We start from the raw sequence: 27,347 nt of genomic DNA, 5'->3' as shown, positions 1-27,347 counted from the left end.
TAAGGTAATATACATCTAAGAAACCACAACTCTTTATTTTTTTTAAACTACTTAAATTATCAAAAAATACAATCTATAAATAAAAGAATTAAAAATAATGGTATTAAATGAACAATTATAAGAAGGTACTCACGAACATTCCCAAGACTATAACAATACAAATTATGATATTTACCATGTTGTGTAAAACTAAATAAGTAAAATCTGAAACAAGCAGTAAAAAAAGATATTAAAATAATAAAAATTAATGAACCAGATCAATATATAATTATTCTATTTATAATTATAATTTCACTAATAAAATTAATTCTAGGGGGGCAACTTATATTAAAAGAACAAAATATAAACCATATTATTCTTATTCTGGGCATAAATAATATTAAACCCTTATTAATAAAAAAACTACGGCTCAAAAAACGTTCATAAGAAATATTAGCCAAACAAAATAAACCTGATGAACAAAGTCCATGACCAATTATTATTAAATAAGAACCAATTAAACCAAATTTAGTTATTGATAACATTCCTATTAAACATATACCTATATGAGCAATAGAAGAATAAGCAATTAAACATTTTACATCACCTTGGATTAAACATACTAATCTAACTAAACAAGAACCAACTAATGCTAAAGAATATCAAAATCATCTAAAATTAATAAACAAATATTCATAAATAAATATAAAACGAAGAATGCCATAACCACCAATTTTCAATAGTAGACCAGCTAAAATTATTCTCCCTCTTACAGGAGCTTGAACATGAGCTTTAGGTAATCATAAATGAAATATATACAAGGGCAATTTAACTATAAAAGCAATTAATATTATAAAATGTATTATAAAACTTAATGAGACACCAAAATTATAATCAAAACTTATACTACCAAAACTTATATACAAGTAAATAATTACTAATAATAAAGGTAAAGAAGCTAACAAAGTATAAAAAAAACAAGTATAAACCTGAAATTAAACGTTCTGGTTGATATCCTCAACCTATAATAATTAAAAAAAAGGGGAATAAGTCTAAACTCAAAAAAAAATATATAATAATTATCTTTATAACACAAAAAATTAAAATTAAACTAATTATTAATAGATAACAACAAAATAAAAAAAATGAAGATATTAATGAACCAAAAATAGATGATCTAGATAAAATCATTAAACTACTAATTATAATTCTTAAAATAATTAAACCATAAGAAATATTATCAATACCAAAAAAATAACTAACTGAACCAAAAAACCCATAACAACTATTTACTAAAAATAACAATATTAAAAAAATAAAAAAAACTGAATTAAAAATCAATAATTAATAAATAAAAAGGGGATTAAAAACAAAAACAAATAAAATAAATTTTATCATAATATAATAGAATTCAAATAATCATTTCCATGACTTCGAATTAAAGAAACTAAAATTCTTAAACCTAGAACACCCTCACAAACATAAAAAGTTATAAAATAAATATAAAGATAAAATGTATAATTAGATATTAAACAAATCAATATAATTATACAAAGAAGGGATAAAACTAAAAATTCTAATCTTAATAAACATAACAGAATATGATTACGAATATAAATTATAGAAATTAAACTAAATATAAATATAAGTAAAAAAAAGAGAAAATTCATTAGTTTTAATAATTTAATATAAAATATTAGTCTTGTAAACTAAATTTAGATTTCTATGTTTAAAACATCAGCAAAGTAGAATTTACATCTTTAATCTCCAAAATTAATATTTTAATAAACTATTTGCTGTAATTAAAATTACACTGTTAAAAATTATAATTATTATCCCAATAATACTTATTATATTAAAAAACCCTATGTCTATAGGGATAATACTTATTGTACAAACATTATTTATATGTATGTTAATAAATAAAATAATAAATACAACATGATTTATAATAATTACATTTTTAATAATAATTGGGGGGTTAATAATTCTATTTATATATATAAGAAGAATTGCATCAAATGAAAAATTTAAATTAAACATAAATATAACATTAACAATAATTATTTTTATTATTATCAGTGATGAAATAATAAATGAAAATCAAGTAATAGATAAATTGGAATTATCAGAACATAGCCCAATAGAAAAAATATCAATAATCAATTTGTACAATGAAAAATCAATAATCATTACTATAATTATAGTAATCTTTTTATTATTGACTATAATTTCAACAACAAAAATTGTCAAATTACATGAAGGCCCTTTACGAAAAAAAACTTATGAATAAGCCAATACGAAAAAATAATCCAATTATTAAAATTATTAATTATTCATTAATTGATTTACCAGCTCCTTTAAATTTATCATCATGATGAAATTTTGGATCAATTTTAGGTTTATGCTTAACCATTCAACTAATTACAGGTATTTTATTATCAATACATTATACATCAAATATTGAAATAGCATTTAATAGAGTAAATCACATTACTCGAGATGTAAATTACGGTTGATTAATGCGAACAATTCATTCAAATGGTGCATCAATATTTTTTATCTGCATTTATTTACATACAGGACGAGGTATATATTATGGGTCATACAAGTTTATTAAAACATGAATAGTAGGAGTAGTAATTATATATTATTAACAATAGCTACAGCATTCTTAGGGTACGTTTTACCATGAGGTCAAATATCTTTTTGAGGAGCAACTGTTATTACAAACTTATTATCAGCGCTCCCTTATATTGGCAGAATACTAGTTAACTGAATTTGAGGAGGATTCGCTAGTACTTTTTGCGATTCCATGTTTATTTAAATAAATTATATATATATATATATATATATATATATATATATATATATATATATATGATATTAAATCATAGTTTTAAATTTATGTAAATAATATTATTCGTGAACTAATTACATACAAAAATTTGACATAAATTACGTACTTAAATATGAACTGTAGCATTACTTATATTACATTGTATTCAGTAGGAGTATTTGATTTTGTTACAGTCGGAAAGTATGATAATCAAGGAAAAGTACAATTTTGTCAAGCGACTTACCAAGGCGATGTGTATGTGTGTTACGAGTCGAGAAGTCGACAGAAATATCTATTGTATATTGTAAAGTTTGTTTTAGTACTATTCACATTTCACGTGTATAATATTTATTCACAAAAGTGAAACTTTGGTGATTTGTCGAATTCGAGTTGAAAGGGATGTCTGAATCAGACTTTACAAGTATGCTTGTAGTGTAAGTTTGTAGCTTAGGCAAGTTGTCGACAGCTAGTGGAGAGGCAAGCATGCCGCAACCACAGTCACTTCACACCCTTGCAAACTCCTGTTGTGTAGTTATATCTTGTTCAACTTTGTATACTACTTGTTGTGCTTATAAACTAGCTTCTTGTGTCATTGTGTTTCACTCATAATGTAACTCTTCAGGAATATAATGTTTCTTAGAGTTGTAAAAACATAACAGTTGTATTAAATTATTGACATTTTTGTAAAGTGTCAATAAACATTACATCATTAAATTTTTACTTGTGTGTTTTAAAAGTTGATATAATCTTTCATGCATTTATAAACCCCATAAATACATTTAAAGTATTTCTCTACGCAGGTTAGAGGGAATTCCATATAATTAATATTCGGTCATATAGGAATGTTGCATTAAATTTAATACACTTTCATGTCAAAGTTTGAAGAGTTGATATATACATGTTAGGTTTATGCCGTATACAAGGCTCGCCATCAGATCTAAGGGAAGATTATGTGTTGGCTAGCCCCCTGCATGATAGACTTCATCAGACACGTGTAATAGCTTAGTCCTCGGTATTCTGCAGGTGCACTCGAATTTATAATAGTAAAGGATATTAGTGAGAAACAGAGTTTGAATTTAAATAACCGATGCCGCACATTTAATTCAAATTTGCATGAAAGGACCTCAAGAGAAAAAGAATTCACAAGAGGAGAATATCTCCAGAAACACGCAATAAAGTATAATAATAGTTAATGGAATAAATAGGATACTTATGTGCAGAACGCACGAGAGTGGGCAATGTCATCCGTTGAAAACGTACATATTGAACAAATTTTGCCCGGGTAACGGTTCGTAGGCTAATGAGCCAGGAGCGGAGGGCTCGTTCGACTTAAGGCTCACAGATGATTTTATCTAGCCATTACCATATAATATAAACTATTATGTACACAAATTGTATACTTAAATATACAGAAGTAATATGATCATGATTATTAAAACTAAACTAAGGTTTTACTCATAAATATAACAAATAGGGTGAGTAAATGACGCATCTTATAAAAATCCATATTCAACTTTCCCTTTAGCCTAGTGTGGTACAAGCATTATATTAAAAGTAACTCTGGAGCTTTCTTTAGATCTTCTCTGTTTATTGGTTTAAAAAGACAGAGTCAAACATCTCTATGTTAACCAGACAAAATGTGTTCCTCCTAGTCGAACTTGATAGTTTTCCCACTATAACGTATCATATGACTTATTTTATTCTGTGTATGTTGTACTGATATAAGGAACTTACGTGTAACTTGTTAAGGTTCATTATGTACCCATATTACGATCAAAATCCTAACGAGCAATGAAATATGCGGTTGGTCACATACTAGAACTAACGGTGGGTACGATAAATGAATCACCATTTTGTTCATTAATTAAATGTGGAATAATTTGTCATCCAGTCTTTAAATAACATTTTTAACAGACTAAAAAACCATTTAACATAAAATACCGTACGCAATCTCTTGGAGAAAATCTAACCATATTTTAAGCAGAAATTAAAATTTAGAACCATTTACTTGATCTTTAGAAATATTCACTAATGTTAACGATCCTGACATTGTTACTGGTAATATTCGAAGTCAATTACATAGTTTGTAAGTTCCAATAGACAACTCATCCACCGTAGGTAATTATTTTTGCTAACTTTGAGCGCACCTGGAAGTAACCAGTCAAGAGCTATTTAGTTGTAACTCTCGTGCCAAAATATACAATAATAGTTGTATTAAATACAATGGATGACTGGTGTGGTTAGAATAAGTCTAATTATATATGTGTAGGACGGATAAACTCAAAAAGTCCTAATAGATTTACAATCCTAATAATAGTATAAATGCGAAAGTCCCTTTGTTTGTTTGTTTTGGTTTCAAGCATAAACTGGTCAACCGATTGTACAGAAATTTTAGACCTAAAAATTGCCATATTCTTCCAAATTCTGCCAAATCCCTCCGAGCTAGTCCTACTGGTCTCTAAAGGATCGAAAACCACCACCTTGAAGAAACCACTGTCATGAATGTTTTTACTTGACAAGTATTGGGTACAAGACAATCAGCTATGTACCTGTATAATGTTACACTTATCAACCACCCGCTATCACTTCTTTCGACTGAAAACCCCGACGGTAAATGTTCAGCAACATCTGTTGGCATACGTTCGTCTTGTTTGTACGTATAGACAATCACGGAATTAATTGAATCGCCCGCTGCTCAAAACTGTACGTGCACCGTGATAAAATATTTCTCTGGGCCAGTGGCTATTTCGAGGGAAATCTTATAATTTCTTGCACAAGAGGACACTATTGTAGGATCCTGAAGGACTTCTTTAGCATTTTATTGATGCAAGTATAAGTTATTGATGCTAGCTCGCATTCTCTAATTATTTTCTTTTTTACTATATCTCTGATTTTTTATATAACCTCTGTTCATTTCTTGCTTACTCCAGTAGTATTAACCATTTCTCCCTGATTTCTCATTATTGAACTTCTACCATAATTTTTTTATTTCTTCAATTTTGTATTTGAATCTATAATAACCTCTTTACTACCTTTATACCCTTGCTGCTCAATAGAAAACCAGAATAAATGTACGTTTTTATAAGAAAAGATATAAATTTTAGTAATTTTTAATGATCTACTACTGTCGTCATATTCAGGATTCTCTTCCTTAAATTTTGCAATTTCGGCCACATATTTCAATAAAATCTGCACAGTGGATAGTTAAACCGCTATCTATAATATTATTCCAAATCAACTGTATCTTTATTTTCATCCAAAAACTTTATACTGAAGTTGTTGTAGAGGCAAAGAAACAGACATATGATCTTTTTAATTTGATAATGTATATTTTCTTGAATTACCTCTGGGGACAGATTTTGATATTTTAGCAATGTTATACCAATTTCAATTTGTTTACGTATAATCTCATCATATCTTCGGATAATTCATTTTTTTTTTTGAGAAATATCAATCCCAATGTGCTTTTTCTTTTTTTTTTTTTTAAATCTCTTTCGTGTTGCATTATAAAAAGATCGAAAGCACTGTAATGTCCCTCCATCTCTAATTTATAAGAAAAAATTTCAAAATCAAGTTTTTATAAATTGGCTCTTTTTAGCGTTACTTTAGCACATTTTCCAGAAATTCTTTTAACTCCATTGTAGTATTTGCATAGTATTTATATCATTTGTTTCAGTTTTTGCCTTACACTTCACACAATATAATGAGCGCCATTTATATAAGGGAAAATTAGTCATCATAGCCGCCTAATCCATTAAAAACTGTTGTCTATGTTTTCAAACGTTTTATTAAACATCTTCATTAAATTTATTAAAGTTTTTTCTTCTAGTTTATTTACTTTATCGAGTTTAATCATCTATTTCCTTCAAGTAATTCACCATTACTTTTTATTTTTTCACGAACATTATCTTGATATGTCTCAAAATCTTCCTGAATTTTTCGAAACTAGTTCTTTAACTTTATTTTGATATATTCATTAAAATCTTGCGCAATTTCTCTCAACTGCTTATTAACAGAATCTGTAAATGAATTATAATATTGCTCAAATTGTATAACTTTTTCAGCAATTTCACCAACATCGTCTACTGATCTTTTTACTTCTTTCTTCAAGTTTTTTTCATAGACTTCTAACTTTGTCATAGACATTCTGTTGTAGAAAATCTTTAACATGCTGTTTATCATTCACATATTTTGTTTTAGTTCATTAAACATTTTAATATGATCTTCTAATTGAATCATTACAACAACATCAAACCGGATAAATTCCCCATACTAACGCTGCTAAGTCTTTTTCCTTTAAAATCTAAGGCATTTATTTTAACATTCGGATCATGTAAAATCAAACAATATCGTATGTTTTCTGATTAATTTTTAGAGAGATTTTTAAAATTTGTTCTTTAACAACAACATCATGTTTGTCAATACCAGGTCGAACAACAACCGACAATTCTTTTTTTATTAGCCAAAACTAACATAATTCTTTTTAACTTTGATCGCTTCAGTAATTTTAGTCAGCTTTTTCGATATGAGACATATTAAATTGAGTAAATATTTTTACTGCACCCATCTTCAAATTCTTTTTCCAATGTTTGTATTTCATCAGCAACTTCACTTGAACTTATTGAAATTTGCAAGTTTGTTATCATATTCCTGCTTTAAAATCTTCATCTCGACAGGCAAAACATATTCTGAATTTGGAAGGTTTTGTAATAAATATTTTCTAACTTGTTATCAAACACTCATTTCTCAAACTATCAAAATTGAACTAGTTATCTACATTTTGAATAATTTGTGTACCAAATACATCAAAAATATTTTGTGAATCCATATTTATTAAGTAATAATTTGTTAACAACTTCTTTAAAAATCTTTACCATTACTCCAGTTCATTCAAAACAAAAACACATAAATGACCACAAATTGGGGGGGGATCTTTTAATAAACTAGAATCTGAGAATCATTGTAGTAGACGCTTGATTTTTTCAAATATTTAATCAATTCTATAGGTGTTATGTCCTCAATTCTCCATCCATACGAATCAAAATAACATGCATTCTTATCATTTTTATAATAACAAATCCAATGCGTTTCACTTCCCATAATCGAGTCTAAAATTCACAATTCCACATTCAAATTTCTTCAACTTTTTCAGTGTAATGTATCTCTCATGAAGATTTCCTCTAAAATGTTTAATATTTTTGCAGATTTCTTCCAATTCTCTTCCCCCCCCTCCGAATGTTAAAAGGTTTAAATTTTTTTTTTCAATGTTTGATTTCACGTAACTTTCCAAAGTTTTTTCATCTAATCCAGATCCTGTAACAGCTTCCAACTCTTTATCTAACCAATTTTAAAATGTTTCGAACAATAGGAATCACATCTTTTTTAACGATTTTGGAGCAGCTTTACGAACATAAGGAACAACAATTTTTAACAAGTGGAATATTTTCGTCCAAAATCTAGTAAATCTTTCAAAAGTCCACCCATTTTTAAGTTCTTTCAAAACTGATTATAAGGAAAATAAGAAAATTCTATCTGGTTCCTTTATCGTTTTTCTTATTTTTTTTTCGAGTTTAGATGTATTGTCTATTATGTAAAAATATCTTATCTTCGCCATTTTTTAGTTGATCTATTTTAAATTGAATACTATAACGGGTATTTTTTTCTTAAAAGCGGATTTTATTTGTTTTTTTCTTTCTGATTTTTGCTGAAATTTTACGTTCACCTCCATTTATATAGTTAAAATTTCAAGTTCTCTTCGATTCCCCATTCCTAGTTTTTCTCTTCAAAAACATTGCTCCAGCTTGTTGGAAGCGCAACAAAATCTTTCACCTAAACTAGCTAAAAAAAAATAAAATTCTTTTGATAAAAAGCTATCCATTGCCCATATCTTGCAAAACTTTATCTGCTATAATGTCTGTGAATATTGTGTCCTCTATGTTTTGCATAAAAAATAATCGTGTTCCATTGCCAGCTTGATCTAATTTATTCACACCAAGAATCTCCTCTTTTTAGTCTTTTTTCGAGTTTTGTGCCAGGGCCCCAGATACTGAAAATAAGTTGGTTAGCGTGTAATTCAAAAGTAAATTGTTGATAAAATCATTCAAAAAGTCCGCTACCCTCATCATATACATGAACTTATTGCGGACCGCAAAATTCGTTTTAAAATATTTTAATTCCATCAGGTTTTTCAATCACCTCATCAAGTTTATGTTCGAAATAAAATCTTTAATATCGCTTTCTTTTTCCGTTCAAAAAAAATTGTTGTTTCCAGCCTTTTCTTGAGCATAAATATAATTAATAATTCCATCGAGTTTTTGTCAAATCGTCGATATATCTTGTATTCAATCCTTATTATCACTGTATTTTCTTTACACCTGATCCTTCGATTCGTTTTTCCCAAATTGTTTTAATTAATTTTATATATTTTTTACCTCTACTTGACTTAGGCTTCTTAGTAGGATGGATCATTATTTTTGTAAATTGAGTCCAGATTCCCATAACACATTTCTGTATACTTTTTTCAAATCTTCTTCAGAATATAATTATCTTTTGGAGCGTCATAGTCCTGTTAATAATCTCCATAAACCTTGAGTTCCTTCATATGTTTTTTCATTAATAATGATATCATTATGTTCAAAATTCCACGGGCTAATTTCCAATCATAAAACTATTCTTTTTTTAATCCCAATACAAACCAAATTTATCATCTTTTACTCTAGGAAGAAACTTTCTACCAAGTTGGACCAACTATTAATATCCATTGTTCTAGGACTTATTGGTTTCAACCTATTGTAGATTCTTCAATGATTCGAGGGTGTTGAAGATGGTAATTTTGGCAATTCAAACTCTTCTACTTCAGATTCTGGAATCGAAATATCAGCAAATTGTCGTACAACTGGAACCAAATTCATCAAATTTTTATTACCACTTAAAACGTTTTCAATTTTACCTTCAAAATTTTTAATTGCAGAAGTTACAGGTTGATTAATTTTTTGAATAAATTCTTGTTCTTTTTCATCAATTCGAATCTGTTCTTTAAATTCTTTGATTAATTTCTTTTCGATTTGATCAAGTTTTTTCGCTTCTTCAGAAGTTACGTTCACCATTTAATTAGAAAAATTTTGAAACGTGGAACGTAAAACGTGAACGTGGAACGTAAAACGTGAACGTGGAACGTGAAAACGTGAACGTGGAACGTGAAAACGTGAACGTGGAACGTAAAACGTGAACGTGGAACGTAAAAACGTGAACAGATTTACCGTTTTTCAGTTGTCTTCATAATGTAAATAAAAAGTAAAGATAATGTAAAAATAATTGTAACAAATATTTTATCAAGTAGATTTGTCAGACCACTGAGCAGCATTTATATTAGAAAATTTATTCATATATTTACCATTTTTAGGCTTCAAAGTTAGATTAATAGTTAAAAATCCATAGTCTTCTTTCCAAATTTTATCACATAATTCATTAAAGTGGTTAAAACTCATATCAGATCCCACATAATTGTTGTAAATATTTCTCGAATACATCTTGCTTAAAAACACACAACATATTCAAATTATTTCTAATAACTTGTTTATCAACCTTTGAAAAGCATTGGGAAAGATAGATACAAGATATGTTTTTGTGACGAGACATTACGAAATATTTCTTAATAACGTCCTGATTTTCCAAAATACAATCATCAAAAACGATTAACGAATTGGGTTTACATTCGCTTAACGGAACTATGTCCTCAGAAGCATTATAAAAATGTGATATTTCTTTGCTTAAGTTCTTCTCAATATTTTTGAATCTTTGTTGTAATTTTTTGTATGCGTCTTGTTCTAAAGATTTACTAAAAACATACAAATTGGAATAAGGAATCAACCTATTGTAGATAAAATTCAATAATAAAGTTGTTTTTCCAGATCCACTTGAACCAACAATTAACAATCTGATTGCTGTAGATGGAGCTTATATTGGTCACTGTTAAATTACATTAAAAACAGGTATATGCCAAATTAAATGTGATGACTGCAACAAAAAATACATAGGACAAACAAGAAGAAAAATTCATAAACGATATAAAGAACATTGCTCCCACATTAAATTCAACAGAAAAGAAAAATCTGCCGTCGCACACCACTGCATCAATACTGGACACACCATATCACAGAAAAACTTCAAACTATTAAAACATGTTAACACTCCAAAATATTTAAATGCATGGGAGTCATATTACATAAATCAAACAAATACAGATGATCTATTAAATCAAGAAGATGGACCGATTCAAAATTCAATATTACTTAAACGAAGATTACAAAAATAACATTCAAAATTTATATAGTATAATACCAGTAATAATTTAATTATATTTACACACTACGCCACACAAAACAAATTAATATTAAATCACATATGTTAACTATTATTAATAATCAAATTTACTTTTTGTATTTATTTTGTGATGTGTCTGAAGAAGATATCTTGGATATCGAAAGGCCTCACAAAACAATAAAATGTATTAAATATTGGTTTTATGTTTTTAATGTAATTTAACAATCTGATTGGTTGATCTTTCTTATTTTCTTCAAACGTTTGAAGTTTTATCTGATCTTTTTGCTTTAAAAATTTCTCCATTTAAATAGCGAAAATGAAGCTGTTCAAGTTGACTTCAGAAAGCTCTAAATTAGTTTTAAACTTAGAACATCCTATTCATTTAGAGGGAGAATCAAATTATTTTATCGGTTTAAGCGGTTTTTATTTTGACAATTTTGTAATAAATATTAGTGAAAGTTCTCCTTATTGTATAGGATTTAGTGAGAAGAACATAACAAAATATTATGGTTTAAACAAAGGATATTATACCTTCGATCAAATAAAAAATTCCCTTAAAAATTATATGAAAACATTCAAACAATCAGATAAATCTTTAAACTTTGACGAAAACAAGTTTGAAATGCAAAAAAAATTATCTCTCTAATAAAATTCAAATAAATCACCAGTAAGAATAATGTTTTCAGCAATTATAGTAGATTTATTAGGGTTTGTTCAAGAAACTATTGAGCCAAATCAGGTATATTTAGGAAATAAAACGCCAAAATTTAGACCGTTTGATGTAATTGAAGTGCACTGCAATCTCGTTGAACCTAGTTTTGAAAATCATACCGAACATTTACACAAAGAATCTGAAATTTTCTACACTTTTTTCCCAAATGTTGCTTACGGATCAAAAATCAGTGAAAAACCGAATGAAATCGATTATATTCCAATTAGAAAAAATATTAAAAGAATTCAAAAAAACGTTCTAACTATACAAGACTCTGAGGGAAATTTATTAAATAATGAGAGTAAAACAACAATATATTTAAGATTGAAAAAGGAATAAAAATGAGTTGATGATGATAAAATTCAATATTTTTACTTAAAAAACAAGGGGCTATTCGAATGGCCCCTTAACAATCTTCATCCTGACACTGTTTTTTATCAATGAATCTGGCCTTTATTCTCGAAATAAAAATTACTAGTTAAATTTCTTTTCTATCTAAATGGAGTCAGTTGTAGACCTACTCAATAATCAACTTACATTTGAAAACAAACATATCTTTACAATTGTGGATGATAATAATGAATGTTGGTTCAAAGCAAAAGATGTAGCAGAAATATTAGAATTTAAAAATACGAATAAAGCTATTATTGACCATGTTAAAGAAAAGTACAGAAAAACATTTACAAACAAAGGGGGTAACGAATCGTTACTACCTTCAAATTTTCAAGAAAACACTATTTTCATTAATGAACCGGGAATATATTCTTTAATATTAAAATCTAAAATGAAGAAAGCAGAATTATTTCAAGACTGGGTTTTAGAAGAAGTATTACCCTCCATTAGAAAATTTGGTGAGTACAAACTTGAAAACAAGATTAAATATTTAGAGGATGAAGTAAAACACTTGCAAATTAAAGATGAAATCAAAAGGGAAATAATCGCAAAACAAAGTGTAAAAATTGACTTAATGAAACCAGACCTTGTTTGTAAAGATTTTGCTAAGAAAAAACACCATGTTTTTGTATTAATTAAGAAGAATCACATGTGGGAATATCCTTATTACGTTATCAGAGCTCAAAAGAGAGAAATACCGAAAAGATTGAAAGAACTTGAAATTGATTACCCAGAAATGGAAATTTTATTAAGATATGGAGATCCAAATAGTATAAATCTCTACAACCAAATGAAAGAATCTTTTAATATTTTATACAACGGAAATCATTTTACTACAAATATGGCAGAATCTCGACTGATTTATAGAATATCTAAATTACACGATGAAAATGTTTCTAAATTTTACTAAAAACTCTCGATTTATTATATTTTGTTTGTAAATGTTTAGCATAACTAGGTAACCATTGCAGAATATTTTATTCACAAGGCGTTTCGTTTTTATAACTTTCGCTGAAAATTTTTTTAGCACAATCTTTGCAAAAAGCATCTATTCTATCTTTACTATACTGCCAGTTATTAAATTCAGAAATATTTTTAATTTCTTTACAAAAGTAACACTTTTTCTCTTCTAAAGTTAATTTGTCCATTTTATCATATAATTCATCATGATCCTTACAATAACAGTCTTTTCTATTCTTTTCCTTATAAAATTCTTGACACTTTGTACATTTATTTTGAGACTCCATTTAGATAGAAACAATTATTACATAATAAAAATGTTACTAAATTTTATTAAAAACTCTTGACTTATGATATTTGGTTTATAAATGTTTAGCATAACTAGGTAACCATTGAAGAACTCTTCCTCATTCGCAATGAGTCGGTTTATTTTGACTTTCTCGGAAAATTCTTATAGCACAATCCTTACAAAAAGCTTTTTTTTATCTTTACTATAATGCCAGTTGTGAAATTCTGAAATATTCTTAATTTCTTTACAAATACAACATTCTTTCTCTTCTACAGTTAATTTTTCTATTTTTTCGTATAATTCTCTCTCATATTTACTACGACAATCCTTACACATAGACCCTAATCCTTCTTTTTTATTCTTATTTTTATAAAAAGCTTCAAAATCTTTAAATTATTGACACTTTGTACATTTCTTTTGAGACTCCATTTATATAGAAAAAATTATAGCTTTGACTTTCTCAATTCATATTCATAAAACTTTCCGGTTATTTCTTCATTATTTAAATCTTTTATACTATAAGTTACAGGATCTGTGTTATTAATTTGATAAATCACAAAGATTTCTCTTGACCAATTGTTCTTATATTTGTTCGAAAATTTTGTTTTTTTACTAACAATTCTTACATGATCATTGATTTTAAATTTAGTTTTCGTGTGAATTTCTGGTGGAATATACTTGAAAACGGTCTCTAATAACTCCTTTTCTGCATCCTTATCTACGTCTTTGGGCTTCATTGTGATTGTGCTGTGAACTGTATCGTTATAATTGTTTACGATTTTTTGAACAATATCGATCCATTTAAAGTTTTTATTAATCTCAAAAATTACTTTCATTCTCTCATTTTGAGTTCTATTATATATCTCTACAATACTTGATTTCTCTTCGTTTTCAGTATGATAAATCTTAATGTTGTATTTTCTCTAAAACATCATTAAATTCTTTATTTTTAAACTCTAAACCCCTATCTGTATGAAGTAGGTTAGGAGGTTTGTGATTGATCCTTATGGCATCTTTTACTATATCTTCGAAAGCTTTTGAAACATCCTTGCCGTTTTTTCTTTTGATAGCTCTTGACCAAGCATATTTTGAGAAAGTATCAATAACATTTAACATATATTTGAAGCCATCATTTTGATCCGAATAGTTAGACATTATTACTAAATCTGCTGCCCATCAATCGTCAATTCCTAAAGTTATAATTTTTCTCTTTTTAAACTTTTTTCGTACTGGTGCATGAATTTCTCTAGCTTCAATCTCTATTTCTTCTTTATTCTTAGATTCTTTCTTTACTTGTTTTTCATAAGGATTCTTTATAAATTTACTCTTATTTGTCTTACATTTTGAACATTTTTCTGCAATTCTATACAATCCGTTTTGAGTTTGAACAATCTTAGAATCTATATTTTTCGTTTTTTTCTTACATTTGTGGCAGTGAATTAAATCATCTTCCATTTATATATCAACGTTTCCAACTTTGTTTAACTCTTCTAAAATATTAGATTTCGCTTCATAGCCATACGGTACTGTATCGATCTTATTTTCTAGGATAATTCTCTTATCATCTTTAGCGCTCAGTGCTAACTTGTTTATGGTAACTGTGTACAACTCATGTTTATAACTTCTAATGCAAGTCATCTCTCTAAATTCTTCTTTACCTTCGAACAAACATCTCTTCAAGTTTTCGATATTTATTGTTTTATTTACAACGCTTCTCTTAATTCCTTTGCATCTTACTGGATTTTTGTCTAGATATTTGTACGAGTACATTTTCGATCTCAAACCACAAAATTCTTCTAAAACTTCGCTATTTAACTCATCTTTGAATTTCCCTATTACCTTCTTATTTTTAGTAGTGAAACATTCGTGATCTTTTAGATAATCACTTGTATCAAAGTCATCTATATTTTCTTTCATAATTTTAAAAGGATCTCGTTTCAATTCTACGAAATAACTGTCTGTATCCATGTAACACAGATTCAAATCTGGGTCAAACTTCTTTAATTTATCGTAATAAAACTCGTACATTAGCAATTTTGATAGGTCAAGAACTGAAAATCCTATGTAGATTGGCTTGTTAAATTTAACCTTTTGTTTGTACATGTGACTCGCTATACAGTTGTCGTCAAAGATATTAAAGCATTTGAAGTTTGTTTTCTTAGCTTGTTTCATTGAAAACTCTTCATTTCCTAGTTTGATATCACATCTATTTCGCACATTTTCCATAGATTTTCCAAAAACAGAGTTGTTCATGAGCTTATAAAAATCTTTCTCAAAGTCACTTGTAGCTTTGGTTCTCATGTTTGTGTTAAAATCAATGTACTTTTTCATAAAAGGCTTCTGATCGAATGCAATAACCCTATTCACATGTTTCAACACCATCCCTTCTTCAAGGTAAAATTTCAAATTTCTTGAATGAACAACGTATTCAGTTTTATCCAGTAAAGTTGTGCAAAGATAGATGACGCCATGAATCTAAATGTGTCTACGAAAGAAAACTTGATAAATTTTCTAGGTTTATCATTGTCAAACTCGTAGCCATATCCAGAATTTACAGAATAATTTATGTATCGTTCATCGGTGTTTGCAATCAAATCAACATTTCCATATTGTTTAGCCAATTCTTTTATGTACAAATGAGTATCGTAATTTGACATATTATGACAGAAAACTGGAATATTTTGAGGAAATTTGAGATTCAGATTACAACATGAATGAGCTGCGCCTCGAAATTTACCTGTTAAATGACAATGATCTCTTACTTTTAATCTTTTTTCACCATTAAAACCTTCTGTTTCACAGATATGACAAACGTTTGAATTTTGATACAAAATTTCTTCTTCTTCTTCAGTTAGTTTCATAGGTTTTTTGTTCTTAGAATTATAATTTGTAGCTATGTATTTTGATATTTTATTGAGCTCTTCAAACATTCGTCACATTCGACACTAAATATAGAGAAAAACCATAAGGAATGTGCTTCTGAATCTTGGTAGTAGTCGATCTTTGTGGATTGTTCTTGCATGTCGGAATTGTTTCTAATATACTCTCAAAATCCATATAAATAACGTACGGATGGCTAAACTTCTTTTGATAATTAGTAAATTTAGTTGTTTGACCTGAAAACGGCATAATTGGCTTACAAACTTCATGTTGCTTGCAAATTTCTAAATGATCTGTTAAATCTCCAGATTTGTAGAAATGGCTTAAACACCTTCTACATAGAAAATTTTTATGTCCATGTTTGGATGTTTGAGAACTCACTAACCTACTTAAATTGGTTATCAAAACAAAATGAGATTTGTCTTCTTGTTTTACATACAGTTGATCAATATTTAATTCTGCATCATATTTTTCAGAAATTTGTAACGGAACAACCTTAATACTTTCATCAAAACTGTAGACATTGATAGACATTTTTGGATATTTTTACTTGGAATTGTAACTTCGTTTCTCAAATAATTGTATATCTTTCAAAGACATTGGATACTCAAAGCCCGAAAATATCTCGTCATTTACAAATTTTTCATATTGTTTTGCTCTGTCAACGTGAGTCTCGGGTTTTTCAATAGCACATCGGATAGAATAAATAAAGCAATAATCATCTTTATTTTTGATATTTATTCAAGCTTTATTATCTTTGATTTTCTTTGGCAAATCGATATATGATCCAGCATTCATCATTTCGTGTTTGTTAAGGCTCAAAAATAGTTGTTTGCAGCTTTTAAATGTCCATCCTGAACCCCTATTTGGATGATTTGTCTGTTCTCGATGTGATAATTTATTAAATTGTTTAGAAATAAAGTCGTTTACATCAAAGATCTCGTCTGCTTTTATAGTAAAGTACATTGGGCAAGTTTGTGGTTCACCGTTTACTAAGGTTCGTTCGTATTCGCATTCCAAAGAGAGATATCCTTTACTATTTTTCACAGTGTCTTGAAATTTTTCTATTAAACTTTTAATTTCTGGGCGCATAATTGGAAGATATTTGTAAATTGACATAAACTTATCGCTCAAATTTGTTAAAATATATTGCTTGAAAAGACCTTGCATAGAGGATAAAAATTCAACATCTATGATATTTTCAGGTTTTTTGTTAAGAGTTTTATCAATGTTTTCAATGATTTCAGACTTGGTTTTATCGTTAGTACCGATAGCCAACTTTTCAGCTATTGAATGAATTTTTTCATCATTAAATAGGTCGAGATTTTTCTTTTCAACTTTGAAATTTCTCTTTAATTCTCGTAATTTCTCAATATTATTCATGTTTTCGTGATCGGCAATTTGATTTTCTCTAGCCCATTGTCTTAAATAATTTAGTTCATTATTGTAAATTTGCTTGTTTTTTTCATGACTTTTAGAATTATAATGGCGATCATAGTTTTTTCTTAAAATATCTCTTTTGCAGAACGGACATGATATTTTTTCGCGCTACATTTATATAGAAAAATTTATTTATCTAAATGGTGATTGTAAACCAACGATTGTGCCTCTCACGGCGTGATATCACTAACGGATATGACGCGGGCGAAGCGATTATCGTGATGGTCGGTCTGTAGTGGCACACCTCGTGCATAGCGCATTCTTTCGGAACTAAAATGTCGGTAATGCAGATTGCTTTAAAGAATAAAAATTGTGTTTCCGTTAACTATTATAACATTTTCTTTTTTTAAATGTAAGATAATTTTACCTATTTTAAATATGCGTACATTTTGTTACTTGTAATTTTCAAATTATATTTTAAATTAATTTGTTAAATTTTTACTTCTCGATTGGATGTTGTAGTTTCTTGCTCAGTATATATGTCCGCGAATTCGGTTTGTTCGTTTAGGAAGTTTACTTCTGAACTGTTTCAATGCGAGTGGCCATAGCGGAGAAACACCAAGTTCAGAAGTATTCAGTACGTATTCCGGAACCATTTCTCTATCCGTATCTCACTCTTCTCTCTCTCTCTCTAGCCTGAATAAAGATCCTAGTCTATAAACGGTAGAAGTGATCGTGTCATAGGCATAAAAAGAGAGGGAGAGAGAAAGAGAAAGAGGGTGGAGAAAAGGTCGACCGAGAAATGGTTTTGCACTTTTTGACTTTGAATTTTTTCTATCTGCGTTTCGTTTATTCGTAGCAGATTTGACAACATTTCCAATATATATTATATTAAAACAGCTCAAGAAAGTAGAAGCAAACAGTTACAGATTCGTTTATTGTCCTTTAAACAGTATTTTCCATTGATTTACTGTTGGCTCCGAAAGTGGTCTAGAATCGGCATATTCATATCTACTTATATATATATATATATATATATATATATATATATATATATATATATATATATATGTGTGTGTGTGTGTGTGTGTGTGTGTGTGTGTGTGTGTGTGTGTGTGTGTGTGTGTGTGTGTGTGTGTGTGTGTGTGTATACTTTGTTATATTTATGTTTACAGAGTGTTATGAATATAAGTTTCATCATTTTGTGTAAATTATAAGTTGAGTATAAATTACGTTGACTGTCTTGAAATTATGTATATATTACGTTATTACCAGAACCCACAGTACAGATTAACAAAATTGGCCCCTCTTCTTTACATCTAAAATTAAAGTTCAACCTATTAAAATAAATGTAATAACGAATTTTTTTTACATGCAGCATTATCAACGTGGTTAAATTATAACAAGTTACAAAAGCTTCTTTATTCATAAAATTAAAATTAAATATTATTAAATTTGAAAAATACGAATATCGAATATTGTTTGATGTCTTAAAAAATATGTATATTGCAAAATAGCAGCTTTCGTGTTTTATTTTGTGTATCAAATCTAACAGTAATATTTTTAATATATATATATAATAAATTATAGTTGTGTTTATCATATCAAAAGTGGTCTTAGATTACTAAAGCCAATTTCCCCTTGCGGATGGAGTATTATATGTATTTTTTGATTATTTATCTGCGGGAAAACTAAGAGGAAAGATTCGATATTCTCTTTTTCCAGTCGGAAATTAAACAGGAGCGACATAGTAATCTGCGGACATCGCATTTTTTAATTATTGTACATAACGTTATCAAACTCATTAAATCGTAAAAACTAACAAATTAGGTCTTTTATTTTATAGAATATACTAACTATTAAGGAGTAATTTAGCTTTACATTAACAACGAACTCAATTCAATAATACTAAATGATTATTGTTAAGTCCAATAAATATACAAGTATAATGCTCTTTTATTTACGTTACAGAGATGTAAACAGTTAGACTTTCATTTTAATTATACAAGTAATATAAATTTCAGGAGAAACTCTCGGTTTATATGGGCAATGTTAACATTGAAACGATATAAATATGCAAATGATTCAATGTGATTATAGTTTTTTTTACTTCGAAATAAGGCAAACTGTTAATTTTTTTAATACTGTAAGATTGCAGTTTACGTCAGGCAAACATGCTTTAGAGAGTATAAATATTGCTTGTAGAAAATATTATTATTATTTAAATTTTTACCATAAAACGTATAATCTCTCTACAATCTAATAAGATGTTACTAAACCATTTATATATGTATGTGTTTATTTTTTACTACTGTAGAAGGTTAGAATAGATTTCATTGCCTAAGTCTCACAATGATAAAATCTGTAATGCTTAGTGAGAAATGGGGAGAGATAATTCTGGGGAAACAAAAGATCTGGAAACAATAGCTTCAGATTCTAACTCTGTCTGTGAGATATTGCACCATAATTTTTCACTAACTAATAAAATCTTATTACACATTTATCAAAATACACGTTTCTAAACACGTCTCTTAGTTAAAAACTTTACGTAGGTCTCATATGGTAATAAATATCTACAAAAGTAGATGACATATTTTTATGAATTTACTTACTTAAAAGCAATAAATATTAAACAGAATGATTCATTGCTTATCTTGAAAGTGAGTTTCTGTAGGGTGACATTGTATTTAATCCAAGACGAAGCAGAGCATGGAAATTGTTATCGAGCCCCGTAATAGAACTTTCGAGACGTGTGTGAGCGATAATTTTCATCACGATGCAAAACTCTCACGAAATCGTTGTAAAGATGAAATAACATTTCATAGTATAGTAATTATTCATCTATAAGAAAATGTAACAAAATCGTGTTTAAACAGCTGTTTCAACACAGAAACTGTCAAAAGAAAGAACGGAACCACATTTTTAGATTGTATAGGAAAAGGGATGTTTTTGTAGGGAAATAATTGATAACATAGGTAAAGTAAAGTTTGAGAGAGGGAAAATCAACCGACAGGGAGTGAAGAAAAAATGTCTACAAATTTAACTAATTAGAACAATTTAACGTCGAGTAATGTATATTTGCCACAATATTTCATGAGTGTAAAATACCTTCATCAGTTATGGGAATAATTTGATATATTGCGATTATTTTATTAATCTCATATATTTCTCATGTTCTTGTTTATGAGTAAGTCAGTTCATTGCTAACGGTATTTTTGGCTTAGTCGTATGAATTAGTATTATATATTAATACATTATTGTAAATTGAATTTGTGTAATAGATATCTCAAAAGTCTTTTGAGATACAGATGAAATGTTTAATAAAAGAAGTTGAGGGAATGTTATACGGATTCTTGGAAACTTGAATTCATCGGAATTATAAATTTCTTTTTAAAGTGTAATCAGCTGTCATGTTGAACGAAATAGCGATGGCGTACCAAGCTGGTCGACTAACTTAACCGAAATACTTACAAGATAAAATGTGTATATTATTAAGAACATTTTTTGGTACAGTATTTTATTAATAGTGCGTTATATGACGTACCAGCATTACAGTGAGGTTTCCTTTAAGTTTCCTCAAGTGCTATCATGAGACAGGGCCATCGGTGCTTTAAAACAATTTATGTTAAATTAAAAGTACTGGTGTTTGGCGTAGGGTCTAGATAAGATTTGGCCTTTAGAATCCTCCCATTCAATAATTCACACTTCAGAAAAGGTTGCTTTATAACACTTAGTTTCAGGCTAGGAATATTGGAGCCTCCTTCTGAGGAGTGAGATTGTACTTAAAGTCAAGAATTTAGAACCTTGCCATTACTGAATGTACAGTAAGAAAATCAGTTAATTTTTCACTTCCATAAAATAACTCAGTTACAAAAAATCGCTTTGCAATTATTTTCTGGTATTTGAGTTAAATGTATAACCAAGCCACCGATAATTGAGACGTAGCAGTTTCTTAATAACATTTTAGAGTAATAAAATCTGTTAACTGTATATCGGTTAACTGATATCACTTACAAGAAGCAATGTTTTTACTGAGTCTGGCACAAAAAGGTAGAAGACAGGTTCATCTCTGTCAGAACCCATCTCCTTCTCACCACATAGTGGCTGCGGTAACTCACTTAGACTTTACGCCTCCCTCTTGGTTTGTCCAGCCTCCCGTACACCTAACAACAACTGACGAAAAATTACTCTTGTCTGTTATAGAAAGGCCATCCAATGTAAAGTTTATTACAATTAAAGGATACTTAAGTAAGCAAACTTATCTTGTTTGCTTTTGTATCAAAGAACAAACAGAATGATTTCATAGATATTGTGTATGATTGTCATTGGTAGCTGATTGCTTACCAATGTATATCAACATGAACGTCACCCACCCTTAGTTAACTGAAGAAAATATGTTATGTATCCTGCAACACAATATATAATATGCTTATTTCTATGAATTGAAGATACATCCGATTCAAAATTTAATAAAATAACTTAATGAGTTATATTTTACAAACAAAATGTATTAAAAGTTTTTATAAAAACTAACATATCAGAGAAAATAATCCTGTGAAAACATGATACAGTATACAACTATATAATTTTAATTAATTACTGGAAATTATTAAAAATAAACAAATGAATTTATGAATCATTCGATTTTAACCTGTTGAGCAACAACGAAATTTAACCCACTATAAAGAGTTATAAATTAATAAACTTCCATCAAAATTTGTTGTATTTCATAACGTAAACGACAAATACTTAATATAAAAAAAATTTATAGTAAAAGTCAAAAGCTCACGTAGTTTTTTTAATTTAGTACGAAATTATTATGTCACATATTGCGTGTTAGTTCTCATTTAATTCCTTAGAGAACGCAGTATGAAACACATAAAAAAATAATAATAATTCTAAAAAATATGATACTGCGATCGTTATTATATATTACGCAAGATGTACATCTTTCACTCAATTAGTTGATATTTAAATATTATAATTTCTGAATTTGATGTAGTAGTGTTTAAATTTTAAAATATTACTCCTTATTTCGTTATAATTTTCAATTCATAGCAATTTTGTCCGATCTTTCAATTAAATATATAAACAAATTTTCTGTATGAATTACAGTTACGTTTCAACTGGCAACTTTAAATAAAATGCAACATACAAATTAGTTAATAGTCAAAACATACGTAATTTCGTACTTATATGGTATTGATAATATGTATAAATGGGGCACCGGTAAACGGGTGATATATTTAATGCAATCTTAAAAACGTTTCAGTTTATCTCATATATTTCTCTAAAGGATTTATTTGTGAATGGTATAAAGTTCATATTTACTCTGACATTAGTATTTATTTAAACTTTAGTAACTTCGCCTCTCTTCAATACACAGTAAACTCAACTGAGTGAGTTCAAATTTCAACCCATTTACCAACGATTTGGTAAAAACAAATAATATTGGTAGCACAATTCAGTTAAAACATGTAAATCAAACATCGATTTTCCAACAAATTATTTATCGAATATATATATATATATATATATATATATATATATATATATATATATTTATATATATATATATATATATATATATATATATACATCATTATTTAATTTTTGTTTTTGGACAGTGTAGCAAGTTAACAAATCAGATGAACAAATGGGAGCTTAGAGAAAAATAGAGAGAGGAGTTCTTATTTTAATAGAGAGGTTTTAACTTTTATTTAGGTAAAGCCAGAATATATATTTAGAATGTATCATACATTTTATGTAGTACATAGTAACTAATTTGTGGAAAAATTGATGGTTAAATAAATTGTAGGAATGTTAGGGACCGTCCAAATTTATCTTTGTTGCCTAAGCAATCAAGCAAGCAGCATTTATACAGTAGCTAGGGAACTTTTTCAAGCAAGATTAAATTATAAATTTAAGGGTTAGTGATAAATTATAAATTAGTAATGAAGGTGAAATGTTCAGGGCTAATGGTTGACGATTGATAGAACTGAAGGATGGTGAAGAGGATTCTAGCTTGTGAGACGGCGATTTATTTTTTTTATAAAGTAAATTAGAGAAGTTTATTATGCAATATTTATTAAATCGAAAATAATTTGAACATTGAGAACAGGATCTCATAATCAAAGTAACAAACAACGTATATGTTTATTTTTTTAATCGTGATATAGCGTTTCATTAATTTTGGTAAGAATAAACTTCTAAAAATATTTTCTATCCGTCAATGGTTTAGTTGTAAATATTTACTTTAGTTTAAAATGTCAGTGCAGCGGAGGACTTTACATAAAGTTTGTAACGTCTGAACTATGAGTTCAAAGAAGTACAAACCGAGGGAGGGGCCAAATGGCACGGCCTCTTTTCTACAGATTCCTCGAGATTCTTTCAGTTTCACTGTAGGCCATTGTTTATTCCAATAAACTTCTTGCTATATATGTTTTAAATATAGTTTATTTGATCTAAAAAAAAGAATATAGAACACTTCACATTGTGTGTGTCTCCATAAGTATTCTACCAAACAGAAAATCCATATTTTTATTCTGTTTTATTAATATCCAATAACTCTTAAAAGTTATGAGGTCAGGGCTATTAAATTGTACAACGCACCTCCAACTGATATAAAGAAGCTACCTACAAACAAGTATAAATTAAGGCTGATAAATTGTCTTATCGCCAACCCTCCCTACAGCACTAAATAACTCTTTGATTTAAACTTAGTGCATGGGTAGTCCTGTTTCTTTTGGAATGGCTTTGTATACTGCAGAATTTATCCTATTCTATTTATTGTTAAATTCAATATTTTTATTTTATTATTTCTTCAAAATATTTTTTTATTATTTATATGTATATTCAGTTATTTATACTTCTATGACGAGACTAACGGTATGCTTATTTGTTGTCTAGTCACTATAATCTTAATTATTGATTAATTGGTTCTTAGTTCCATTATGTTAAGTGCCATGTCAGTAAGATATTTCTATTTTCAATGCAGTTATAGTAAACTACTTAAATGTTCATTTCTGTCACTGTAGGCTAATCAAATGTTTATGACTATGGCGGTAGGATATTTAAGCATCTAGTTCTGTGACATTTAACATATATTGAAGATTGATACGTGACGTAACACAGAGAACGACATAACGGATTATGGTAGTGTTATCGAGTAATGTATGGAATATGGCTGAAAACTGGCACAAAAATGGTAGTTTAACACCGATTAGTGATGCCGTTAACCTGATATGGTCTACGTATGAGTTGACGACTTAGGTGTATTATTTTTAATCTAAAAATAAATGGTATTCTGCGCGGAATGGTATAAATCTTAACTGATATGGTCATCATGTGATTTAACGATGTACATATGTTATTGGCACTCTAGTAATAAAAGGATCCTTGCGCGGAGTGATATATAACTCAATTGATATGGTCTACGTGTGAATTGACAACGTCAAAAGTCAGTATTATTTGCACTCTAGTAATCAAATATAATTAAATCGGACTTTTATTGCCGAAACATTATACAACGTATGGTAAAAGTCAAATTTTTACTTTTTACTTGCTAACATTGTTGTCATACACACTACAAGAAATCTCACTTAAATATAATTTGCTTACATCCATTCATTCACCAATTATTCCCACTTCCAGCGACGATTTCAATCAGTCTTTGTAATTGTTGGTTTCCCTATCATATGCCAAAAACTCGTCAACGTTATAAAACGTTTGAGAAAAGCGTTTCAAACGAGTTTTTAACACCTTAAGCGTTTGAGTGTTTTTAATTGAATCTGGTAATTTATTGACTTAATCAACACCTGCCTGTGAAGGCAAGCGTTCATAAACCACCGTTCTGAGTCTACCAGTTCTGTAGTTATCTCTGCCTCTAGCCTCGTAGGCATGTATGTCTCGGCTATTCCTCATGGCACATTTAGACATAAAAACTGTGTTGTTTCCAAGATGTAGAAACTGGGCATCGTCAACAATTGCAAATATTTGAACGCTTCCTTGCATGAGTCTCTAAATTTCAACAGCTTGAACACTCTCAGGAATTGATAGTTTTCACAAGCTCCCCACAAGATCTTGTAAGTGAGATGGAGGTAAATCAAGCCATAATACGCCACCATCAGAACCTGATTCGGGCAATATTTGGCTACAGACCTCAAAACATAAATGCCTGAGGCCAATTTGGAGCAAACGTGGTCGATGTGATCATTCCAAGTCAACCTTGATCTAAGTATATTCCCAGGAATTTCGAACAGTACACTTCTTCCAGCATAATGTCAGCCAAACACAACAGCTGGCTCGTCATGACTATTTAAATTTGATCTAAATCAATCGTAAATCTAAATTTATAAAATTTGATTTTGCTGAGTTTGTTTAAGATTGTGGCTGTTAAAATGTTGGATGCAGTTGTTGATTTCAACTGTTCCAGAATCAATTTAGATTTTTTAGTGAAACAGAGTCGTGTCATCAGAATACTGCACTAGTCTTCCGTACAGAAGTGATGATCGTACATCATTGTCATAGACCAGGAAGGGAGTTAAACTGAGAAATGAGCCCTGTGGGACACCATAACTCAGATAAATTGGTTCAGATAATTAGTTTAAGATCTGGACAATTTGAGTTCTGTGGCTTAGATATGATCTGATCCACTGGAGAGGTACGGCTTGGATGCCATGAGATTATAGTTTGTCAAGGATTGTAAGATGGTAAACGCAGTCGAATGCTTCCTATAAGTCTAGGAACACAGTCAAAATGGGATACCGACGTTCTAGCCCATCTACAACCGAGTCGACTAGATTTACAACTGCGTCTATTGTGAACTTACCCTTCCTGAAGCCAAACTGGTCTTTAGATAGCTGGTTGTGCTTATTCAAACATTGAAGTGTTCTTGTCAAGAAACTTTTCTCGAATATTTTGCTCGTAAATGGAAAAATTGAGACAAGCCGAGGGGTATTGGGGATAGTTTTTCTTAACAATCGGGGTTATTTTCGCGGTTTTGAGTTGTGATGGAAAACCTCGTTGTTCAAAAGAGTCAATTTAGTAATTGGGTTAATAGTCTCACAATATGCTTGGAACATTTTTTATGAGCCACGCCGACATTAAATTTAAATACTAAATTTTTTGGCTGGAGGCAGCTGAATTACTTTTTCAAGCTCTTCTTCAACGACAGGTGCCAGTGCCAGGGAGGCTACTGGACACTGCCTCCGTCTTGGGATTCCCTGTGGGGGTGATGGGCAAGAGCCTTGCTCACAAGCAAAAGATCCGAAGAATCTGTTGAACTGAAGTCTGTCACCATTTTTAATTTTATCTGTTTGCTGTATGATTTGTTTTTATCGTTTATGGTGTCCCAAGCAGTTTTAGAAATATTATTGGAAGATAGAATTGATTTGGAAACATCAAATGTCTTTGAAGCTTGGATAACGTTACTGTAAATTAGTTTGTAATTTAGAAAAACACGTCTTGAATTCTCAGTTTTGTGAATTTCTGAGAAAATCTGTTGTTTTTCTCTAGAAACTAAAAGTCCTTTCGTGATCCATTTGTTGTTTATCCTTCTGGGACAAACTTGTATGATTTTGAGTGGACAGTAC

General features: G+C 29.0%; 1 protein-coding gene and 1 pseudogene across 2 annotated transcripts in view; both read left to right on the top strand.

Annotated features, from left to right (window-relative positions):
* The window catches only part of LOC124359294 (5-hydroxytryptamine receptor 1), a 411,266-nt gene that overhangs the window by 372,788 nt on the left and 11,131 nt on the right, over positions 1–27,347 (top strand). The gene's annotated exons all lie outside the window — the stretch shown is intronic.
* Positions 2,265–27,037, top strand: LOC124361008 (annotated as a pseudogene).

The sequence above is a fragment of the Homalodisca vitripennis genome, chromosome 4 (genome assembly GCF_021130785.1).
Source record: "Homalodisca vitripennis isolate AUS2020 chromosome 4, UT_GWSS_2.1, whole genome shotgun sequence".
NCBI classification, from domain to species: domain Eukaryota; kingdom Metazoa; phylum Arthropoda; class Insecta; order Hemiptera; family Cicadellidae; genus Homalodisca; species Homalodisca vitripennis.
This window is presented reverse-complemented; position numbering and strand designations above follow the sequence as displayed.